This window comes from Babylonia areolata, chromosome 16, assembly GCF_041734735.1.
Source record: "Babylonia areolata isolate BAREFJ2019XMU chromosome 16, ASM4173473v1, whole genome shotgun sequence".
Taxonomy (NCBI): domain Eukaryota; kingdom Metazoa; phylum Mollusca; class Gastropoda; order Neogastropoda; family Buccinidae; genus Babylonia; species Babylonia areolata.
This window is the reverse complement of record NC_134891.1, coordinates 24785816-24795815: the sequence shown is the minus strand read 5'-3', so window position 1 is coordinate 24795815 and position 10000 is coordinate 24785816. Positions and strand designations below refer to the sequence as shown.

General features: G+C 45.4%; 1 protein-coding gene across 4 annotated transcripts in view; it reads left to right on the top strand.

Moving 5' to 3' along the window:
- The window catches only part of LOC143291251 (solute carrier organic anion transporter family member 4A1-like), a 115092-nt gene that overhangs the window by 44675 nt on the left and 60417 nt on the right, over positions 1 to 10000 (top strand). For 2 of the 4 annotated variants that reach the window (XM_076601056.1, XM_076601058.1), the window contains exon 1: positions 9575 to 9794. The exons of the other annotated variants lie outside the window; for them this stretch is intronic. The gene's annotated coding sequence lies outside the window, so the exon portion shown is untranslated. Of the gene's footprint in view, positions 1 to 9574; positions 9795 to 10000 lie in introns of those variants that run through there. 4 annotated transcript variants of the gene reach the window in all.

Sequence of the window (10000 nt, the reverse complement as noted above, 5' to 3'; positions counted from 1 at the left end):
TGTCTCCTGTCTGACTGTCTGTCTGTCTGTCTGTCTCTCTCCTGTCTGTCTGACTGTCTGTCTGACTGTCTGTCTCCTGTCTGTCTGTCTGTCTCTCCTGTCTGTCTGTCCGTCTGTCTCCCCTGTCTGTCTGTCTCTCTCTCCTGTCTGTCTGTCTGTCTGTCTTTCTCTCTCTCTCTCTCTCTCTCTCTCTCTCTCTCTCTCCTGTCTGTCTGTCTCTCCTGTCTGTCTGTCTCTCTCTCCTGTCTGTCTGTCTGTCTCTCCTGTCTGTCTCTCCTGTCTGTCTGTCTGTCTGTCCTGTCTGTCTGTCTGTCTCTCTCTCTCTCCTGTCTGTCTGTCTGTCTGTCTCTCTGTCTGTCTGTCTGTCTCTCTGTCTGTCTGTCTGTCTGTCTCTCTGTCTGTCTGTCTGTCTCTTCTGTCTGTCTGTCTCTCCTGTCTGTCTGTCTGTCTCTCCTGTCTGTCTGTCTGTCTCTCTCTCTCTCTCTCTCTCTCCTGTCTGTCTGTCTGTCTGTCTGTCTGTCTGTCTCTCCCCTGTCTGTCTGTCTGTCTCTGTCTCCCCTGTCTGTCTGTCTGTCTGTCTGTCTCTCCTGTCTGTCTGTCTGTCTCTGTCTCCCCTGTCTGTCTGTCTGTCTCTCCTGTCTGTCTGTCTCTCCTGTCTGTCTGTCTTTCTCCTGTCTGTCTGTCTGTCTGTCTGTCTGTCTCTCTCTCCTGTCTGTCTGTCTGTCTGTCTCTCCTGTCTGTCTGTCTGTCTGTCTCTCCTGTCTGTCTGTCTCTCCTGTCTGTCTGTCTTTCTCCTGTCTGTCTGTCTGTCTGTCTGTCTGTCTCTCTCTCCTGTCTGTCTGTCTGTCTGTCTCTCCTGTCTGTCTGTCTGTCTGTCTCTGTCTCCCCTGTCTGTCTGTCTCTCTCCCCTGTCTGTCTGTCTCTCTCCCCTGTCTGTCTGTCTGTCTGTCTGTCTCTCCTGTCTGTCTGTCTCTCTCCCCTGTCTGTCTGTCTGTCTCTGTCTCTCCTGTCTGTCTGTCTCTCCTGTCTGTCTGTCTGTCACTCCTGTCTGTCTGTCTCTCCCCCTGTCTGTCTGTCTGTCTGTCTCTCCTGTCTGTCTGTCTGTCTGTCTGTCTGTCTGTCTGTCTCCCCTGTCTGTCTGTCTCTCTCCCCTGTCTGTCTGTCTGTCTGTCTGTCTCTCCTGTCTGTCTGTCTCTCTCCCCTGTCTGTCTGTCTGTCTCTGTCTCTCCTGTCTGTCTGTCTCTCCTGTCTGTCTGTCTGTCTCTCCTGTCTGTCTGTCTCTCTCCCCTGTCTGTCTGTCTGTCTGTCTCTCCTGTCTGTCTGTCTGTCTCTCCTGTCTGTCTGTCTCTCCTGTCTGTCTGTCTCTCTCCCCTGTCTGTCTGTCTGTCTCTCTCCCCTGTCTGTCTGTCTGTCTGTCTGTCTCTCCTGTCTGTCTGTCTCTCTCTCCTGTCTGTCTGTCTCTGTCTCTCTCTCCTGTCTGTCTGTCTCTCCCCTGTCTGTCTGTCTGTCTCTGTCTCTCCTGTCTGTCTGTCTCTCCTGTCTGTCTGTCTCTCTCCCCTGTCTGTCTGTCTGTCTCTCCTGTCTGTCTGTCTCTCCTGTCTGTCTGTCTGTCTCTGTCTTTCCTGTCTGTCTGTCTCTCTCCCCTGTCTGTCTGTCTGTCTCTGTCTCTCCTGTCTGTCTGTCTCTCCCCTGTCTGTCTGTCTGTCTCTCTCCCCTGTCTGTCTGTCTCTCTCTCCTGTCTGTCTGTCTCTCTCCCCTGTCTGTCTGTCTCTCTCCCCTGTCTGTCTGTCTCTCCCCTGTCTGTCTGTCTCTCTCTCCTGTCTGTCTGTCTCTCCCCTGTCTGTCTGTCTCTCTCCCCTGTCTGTCTGTCTCTCTCTCCTGTCTGTCTGTCTCTCCCCTGTCTGTTTGTCTCTCTCTCCTGTCTGTCTGTCTCTCCCCTGTCTGTCTGTCTCTCTCCCCTGTCTGTCTGTCTCTCCCCTGTCTGTCTCTCTCTCCCCTGTCTGTCTGTCTCTCTCCCTGTCTGTCTGTCTCTCCCCTGTCTGTCTGTCTCTCTCCCCTGTCTGTCTGTCTGTCTCTGTCTGTCTGTCTGTCTGTTTGTCTCTCGCACTCTCCTGTCTCTCCTGTCTGTCTGTCTCTCTCCCCTGTCTGTCTGTCTCTCTCCCCTGTCTCTCTGTCTCTCCCCTGTCTGTCTGTCTCTCTCCCCTGTCTGTCTGTGTCTCTCCCCTGTCTGTCTGTCTGTCTGTCTCTGTCTGTCTGTCTGTCTGTTTGTCTCTCGCACTCTCCTGTCTGTCTGTCTGTCTGTCTGTCTCTCTCTCTCTCCCCTGTCTGTCTGTCTGTCTCCCCTGTCTGTCTGTCTGTGTGTCTCCTGTCTGTCTGTCTGTCTCTCCTGTCTGTCTGTCTCTCCTGTCTGTCTATCTGTTTGTCTGTCTGTCTCTGTCTCTCTCTATCTCAATCTGCCTCTCCTTCCTCCTATCACTGAAACTGTGCATTGCAGGATTGTCTTGGCAACTCCTGCTTCAGAACATAAGATGGGCCTTTTCCACATAACTGATAGCACACACACACACTTCGCATATTTTACCTGTGTGTGCTAGCTGACTGGGTATCGACTTCAGTGAAGTTATCTGCCTCGTGAATGGAGGGAGTTGCCTCTCTTTATTGTTGTTTAAATACGTTACTCGGTATCGACTTCAGTGAAGTTATCTGCCTCGTGAATGGAGGGAGTTGCCGCTCTTTATTGTTGTTTAAATACGTTACTCGGTATCGACTTCAGTGAAGTTATCTGCCTCGTGAATGGAGGGAGTTGCCTCTCTTTATTATTGTTTAAATACGTTACTCGGTATCGACTTCAGTGAAGTTATCTGCCTCGTGAATGGAGGGAGTTGCCTCTCTTTATTATTGTTTAAATACGTTACTCGGTATCGACTTCAGTGAAGTTATCTGCCTCGTGAATGGAGGGAGTTGCCTCTCTTTATTATTGTTTAAATACGTTACTCGGTATCGACTTCAGTGAAGTTATCTGCCTCGTGAATGGAGGGAGTTGCCTCTCTTTATTATTGTTTAAATACGTTACTCGGTATCGACTTCAGTGAAGTTATCTGCCTCGTGAATGGAGGGAGTTGCCTCTCTTTATTATTGTTTAAATACGTTACTCGGTATCGACTTCAGTGAAGTTATCTGCCTCGTGAATGGAGGGAGTTGCCTCTCTTTATTATTGTTTAAATACGTTACTCGGTATCGACTTCAGTGAAGTTATCTGCCTCGTGAATGGAGGGAGTTGCCTCTCTTTATTATTGTTTAAATACGTTACTCGGTATCGACTTCAGTGAAGTTATCTGCCTCGTGAATGGAGGGAGTTGCCTCTCTTTATTATTGTTTAAATACGTTACTCGGTATCGACTTCAGTGAAGTTATCTGCCTCGTGAATGGAGGGAGTTGCCTCTCTTTATTGTTGTTTAAATACGTTACTCGGTATCGACTTCAGTGAAGTTATCTGCCTCGTGAATGGAGGGAGTTGCCTCTCTTTATTATTGTTTAAATACGTTACTCGGTATCGACTTCAGTGAAGTTATCTGCCTCGTGAATGGAGGGAGTTGCCTCTCTTTATTGTTGTTTAAATACGTTACTCTTCTTGCCTCACAGTTTTGGTTTTTGTTGTTGTTTGTTTTGTTTTGTTTGTTTGTTTGTGTGTTTTTTTGTTTGTTTGTGTTTTTGTTTGTTTGTTTGGTTGGTTGGTTGGTTATTTGGTTTTTGTTTTTTGTTGCTTTTTGTTTAGTTGTTTTTTTGGTTGGTTTGTTTGGTTGTGTGTTTTTTTGTTTGTTTTTTTGTTTTTGTTTTTTTTTGTTTTTGGTTTGTTTGTTTGTTTTTGTTTGTTTGGTTGGTTGGTTGGTTGGTTTTTGTTTGTTTGTTTGTTTGTTTTGGGTTTTTTTGTTTGGTTGGTTGTTTGTTTGTTTTGTTGGTTTTTTGTTGTTGTTGTTGTTTTTTGTTTGTTTGTTTGTTTGTTTTGTTTGGTTGGTTGGTTAGTTTTTTTTGGGTTTTTTTTTTTTTTGTTCGTTTGTTTTTTGTTTTTTTTCGAGTCAAAAATACATCGATGCAATCTATGACTTTGTTCTAAATTGTCCGCATGTTCAATAAAAGCTAATTAAATTTTGTGTTTGCACAATATCTTCTGTCATTGCTGCTGTGTGTACATGTTAACATTTATGGTCGGTACAATAACAAGCCCGGAGCTTTTTTTTTTTTTTGCTTTTTTTTTTAATAGTATTGTTTTGTTTTTTTTGTTTGTTTGTTTGTTTTTTGAGGAAGTGTCTGCGGTTTGTTCTGATGTATTTTTTAAAAATTTATTTACCTGTGTGCTGGCCGAATCGATAACAATCAGCAGCGCTGACTTAAAATTGTGTACCCTGTGAACGGAGGGAGTTACCACTCTTCGCTGTTTGTTAATCATTTGTCCTTTGGGGCCTTGCTGTTTTCAAGTCGCGGCGAAATTCATCGTGGCAACATGCATAATTATTTTCTGCACTGTCCTCATATTATATGTAGATTATTCTCTCTCTCTCTCGTGACATGATTAATATATATAACTTTTCAAAAACTATAAAAGGTACTCCAGGAAGAAACCAGAACTTAAAATCATTGTCTGCCATACATTTTCAGTTATAAAATGTTGTGTCCATGACCCTGTTCCCCCTCAATCCCCTCTCCCTTTATTTTCGGTATTTTGTGTGTCTCAGTTGTAAGTATGTACCTCCTTTGCAAACAGGCCGGTAGCCTTGCAGTAAAATATTACTGAGTTTTGTCTCTGACTGTCTGTCTCTCTCTGTTCTTTCACACGCGCACATCTGTCAATACTACGGAGAGTGCACGTGTGGGATTCCGTGTGTAAAGGCGGCAAGGCAAAGCGTGCGACTTGTGTGTATGCGTGTGTCTGTTTGTTGATATTTTTTACACACACACGCACGCACGCACGCAGACACACACACACATTAGCTGCATGTGTGTTTGCGGTTCTCAGCACCTGTCTAAACACCGCAAAAACACAGCAGCCTCATCAGTATCATCATCATCATCATCACCCTCTTTTGCCTTCCTCTCTCCCTTCCTTCCTCTCTTCTCTCCCTACTTCTCTTTCCTCGGACACTCTCTTCCTCCTCCCCTCCTCATTCTCTCATTCTTTCACTCTGTCTCAGTTCTATGTCTCTCTCTCTCTTCAAGACCTGACTGAGCACGTTGGGTTACGCTGCTGGTCAGGCATCTGCTTGGTAGATGTGGCGTAGCGTATATGGATTTGTCCGAACGCAGTGACACCTCCTTGAGCTACTGAAACTGAAACTCTGTCTCTTACTTTGTCTCTGTCTGTCTGTCTCTCTCTCATCACTGTCTCTTTCTCTCACTGTCTCTATCTCTCTCTCGCTTTGTCTCTCTGTCTCTCTCCTTCTCTCTCTCTCTCTCTCCTTGTGTTTTTCTGTCTGTCTCTCCCTCACTCCGTCTCTCTGTCACTTTCTATACATCACTCGCTCTCTCAATCTCTCTCTGTGTGCCTCTCTCTCTCACTCACTCTCTCTATCTCTCTCTCGCTTTGTTTCTCTGTCTCTCTGTCTCTGTCTGTCTCTCTCTTTCTCCCTCTCTCTCTCTCTCTCTCTTTCTCTCTCTCTCTCCTTGTGTTTTTCTGTCTCTCCCTCACTCCCCGTCTCTCTGTCACTCTATACATCACTTGCTCTCTCACTCTCTCTCTCTCTCTCTGTGCCCATCTCTCTCTCACTCTCTCTCTGCCTCCCTCTCTCTCCGTATCTGTCTCACACTCTCTCTGTGTCTCCCTCTCTCTCTCTCTCTGTCTGTCTCACACTCTCTCTGTGTCTGTCTCCCTCTCTCTCTCTCTCTGTGTCTGTCTCACACTCTCTCTGTGTCTGTCTCCCTCTCACTCTCTGTCTGTCTCCCTCCCTCTCTCTCTCTCTCTGTCTCCCTCTCTCGTCTCTGCACCCACCCCCTCCATCTCCCTCCTCCCTCCCACCTACCCCCACCACCATCACCAATCACTTTCCCTTCCTCTTCCCTCCTCCTCCTCCTCCTCCTCTTCCCTACATCCCTCCCCCACCCCCTACATACCCTCCCTCCCCCCTCCCCCTCCCCCGTTCTCTCTTCTCCCCTCCACTCAAATACCAGCCCTCCTCTCTCTCTCTCTCCCCCCCTCCTCCCCCGGCGCGCGTCCCCCACGCCCCCTCCACCTCGTCCCATTCATAATAAACCAGCTGTTGAAAACGATCTCTCGCTCACCGAGTCGTGTGCGCACACACACCAGAAGAAAGTAAAAAAACAAAAAAAACAAAAAACAAAAACAAACAAACTACCACTCACAAAAAAACCCACTAAAAAACATGCCCCCCCCCCCCCCCCAAAAAAAAAAAAACACACAAAAAAACGAACAGCAACTCTTCACCACACTCACAGCCCTCTATAATAGATAGAAAGCCTTCCCTCCCTTTTTACTTAAATGCGACTCAAACTCTGCTACTGTCTGTCTGTCTGTCTGTCTAGTCTGTGTAGAAAGCCCTCTCCCCCCCCCTCCCCGTCGCTCCCCCCCCTCTCTCTCTCTCTCAGTTTGTGCTAGTCTCTCTCGCTGTGTAAATTCTCTCTCTCTCTCTCTCTCTCTCTCTCTCTCTCCCTCTCTCTCTCTCTCTCCCTCTCTCTCCCCCTCTCTCTCTCTCCCTCTCTCTCTCTCTCCCTCCCTCTCTCCCCCTCTCTCTTCCTCTCTCTCCCTCTCTCCCTCCCTCCCTCCCTCTCTCTCTCCTTCCGTTTCTCCATCTCTCTTGCACTGTCGGTCTCTTTATAGTCTTCCGGCGTCCTCTCAAGAAGAAGGGTCTTTCTCGCTCCGTAACCCACCTCTGCCCCCCCCCCACCCCCACCCCCTGCCCCCTCTCGCCCCCCTACCACCCCACCCTACCCTCTCTCTCTCTCTCTGTTTCCCAGTCTGATTGGGTTTTCTGCTATATAGCGGCTAGCAGGCTCGGGCACCAACATATCTCTCTCTCTCTCTCTCTGACACTAGTCTACTACGCCTTTCAGGCCGCTCGCTTCCAGACTCACGCGCTCTGCTAGTAGACGAACCGTTTGTGAAATTCGGACACGCTCGTTCACTCACACACAGACACACTCACACACACACACACACACTCACTCACTGCTGAGAGGCTGGTGGAACAATTCCTTTAAGCCTGGCTGTACTGGTGTGTGTGTGTGTGTGTGTGTGCGTGCCGGAACAGATGGCAAGATAATTGTGTGTGTGTGTGTGTGCATTGCCCTTGGAGTGAGGTTTTTGTCAAGGCTCATACATATAACAAGCATCTATTCTTTCAGCTCAGTGGTATTATAGGGAAGGACGGGCCGGGAGCGACGGAGAGTTCGGTAGATGTCGTGTGAATCAGGGAGAGGAGCTTTAGTTGTTTTTGTGTGTGTTTTTTTTTTGTTGTTTTTGTTTTTTTTCACCCCTTCTTTTTCTTTTCTTTTCTTTCTTTCTTTTTTATTTTTAAAAATTTTTCTTTTTGTTTTTTCTTTGAATTTTCTTCGATGGACCCCGAAACTCCGTAGGTGGTGGAAATGGTCAGTGATTGTGGTGGTGGTTCCCATGTGTTTTGTGTTTTTTTGGTGTTGTTTGTTTGTTTGTTTTGGGGTTGTTGTTTTTTCTTCTTCTTCATTTCATTTATTTATCTATTATAGAATTATATAATCAACGGAGTGCTTTTATTCATTCATTTATTTATTTATTCTTTTTTTTTCATTATTTATTTTTGTGTTGCGGGACGAGAATTGCCTCCCTTTTTTTTTTTTTTTTTTTTTTTTTTTTTTCGCTGTGCCTGTGTCGTTGAAACTGTGTGTGTGCTTTAAAAGAAAATAATCATAAGAATAAAAATAAATAAAATAAAATAAAATGATGGTGTTCGGTTTACATCATTACACTGGAACGGATACAATTACACCTGCCCATTAGATAGTGTGTGATCTTTGACTCGGTTTTGAATTAAGAATATAACTGTGATACTGAGGCCGCGCCTGCTGTTGGAATCGGTTTGTGTCAGTTTCAGCCGTGGTTTTCAAGGTGGAATAAAATCATTCCACACTATATCTATTGGGGAAAAAAAAAGAAAGAAAAAAAGATGAAGAGAGAGAGAGAGAGAGAGAGCTGATGTTTGACGTTCGCGTATATGTGGAGTGATGGCCTAGAGGTAACGCGTCCGCCTAGGAAGCGAGAGAATCTGAGCGCGCTGGTTCGAATCACGGCTCAGCCGCCGATATTTTCTCCCCCTCCACTGGACCTTGAGTGGTGGTCTGGACGCTAGTCATTCGGATGAGACGATAAACCGAGGTCCCGTGTGCAGCATGCACTTAGCGCACGTAAAAGAACCCACGGCAACAAAAGGGTTGTTCCTGGCAAAATTCTCCAGAAAAATCCACTTCGATAGGAAAAACAAATAAAACTGCACGCAGGAAAAAAATATAAAAAAATGGGTGGCGCTGTAGTGTAGCGACGCGCTCTCCCTGGGGAGAGCAGCCCGAATTTCACACAGAGAAATCTGTTGTGATAAAAAGAAATACAAAATACAAAATACAAAAAATCCCAACACGTTGAATGGGTTAGAATAATAATAATAATAATAATAATGGTATTTATATAGCGTTGAATCTTGTGCAGAGACAAATCAAAGCGCTTTCACACCAGTCATTCACACGCATGCATAACTCTTGAAAACCAGAGAAACTGAAGACAAGGAAGAGGCAGGGAAGGGAGGCTCAGTTTGTGTCCAACTCGTGTGAGCCGGGTCGCTCGCTTGTTAACCATCGCAGTTCGCGTTGATGCCGCGAGTAAAAATTTTGTTCGCGTCACTGTTTTCAGTTTTATAACTAAACCTCTTGATTAATGGGATACCTAATGTGTGTATGTATGTATGATACAGTATAAAGTCTAAAGTAGTTACATTATTCAGTTCTTAATTGCTTATTTATCATCATTATTGTCTTTTTATTTATTTATTTTTTTAAAGTTGTTTTTTGTTGTTGTTGTTTTTTCTCAAGGCCTGACTAAGCGCGTTGGGTTACGCTTCTGGTCAGGCATCTGCTTTATGGCAGACGTGGTGTAGCGTATATGGATTTGACCGAACGTAGTGACTGCCTCCTTGAGCTACTGATACTGATACTGACACTGTTCAGTTCTGCTACATGGATGTGTCTGCGTTACCTGTGTTGTGTCCTGGATTCCATGGAGATATAATGATTATATACTATACTTCTGTGTGTTCTTATTTATCATCATTGTTATCGTTTTTTTTTTTGTTTTTTTTTTTACATTATAGTTATTATTTATTTATTTATTTATTTGTGTAAGCTTATCTATTATTTATTCACCTTTTTTTTTTCTTCTTTTTTTTTCCTCAAGGCCTGACTAAGCGCGTTGGGTTACGCTGCTGGTCAGGCATCTGCTTTATGGCAGACGTGGTGTAGCGTATATGGATTTGACCGAACGTAATGACTGCCTCCTCGAGCTATTGAAACTGAAACTGAAACTGTGTGTTGCAACAGACACCGTGATTCCGTGATACCACTCAGTGACTGCATGGCAAGGAATTGTATTGTGATCACACTACTGCCGGACTGAGAACGAACTGACGACTTGGGAACAGACTCGCCACACAGTCGGCGGATTTGTCAGTGCGACCACTTTAGTGATCTTGGCGTCGATGCTTCACTGACTGAACTGGTTGCTTCTGATTGTGTCAGTGGATCAGTCTTGGTTCTTCAGGCAGGTAAGGAAGTGTTCAGTCGTTTTTGAACTGGTTGATATAGGAAGGTAGGGCCTATGCTATATATAGATTTATCGCAGTGACCAGATTAGTGCTCGTGATTATCAGCTGGCATGTTTCTTTTATTGATTATTTTCTTAGACGGTCGGGAAAGAGAGAGAGAGAGAGAGACGCTTTGACACTTTTATTGTCATTACCTGTAAGGGTCT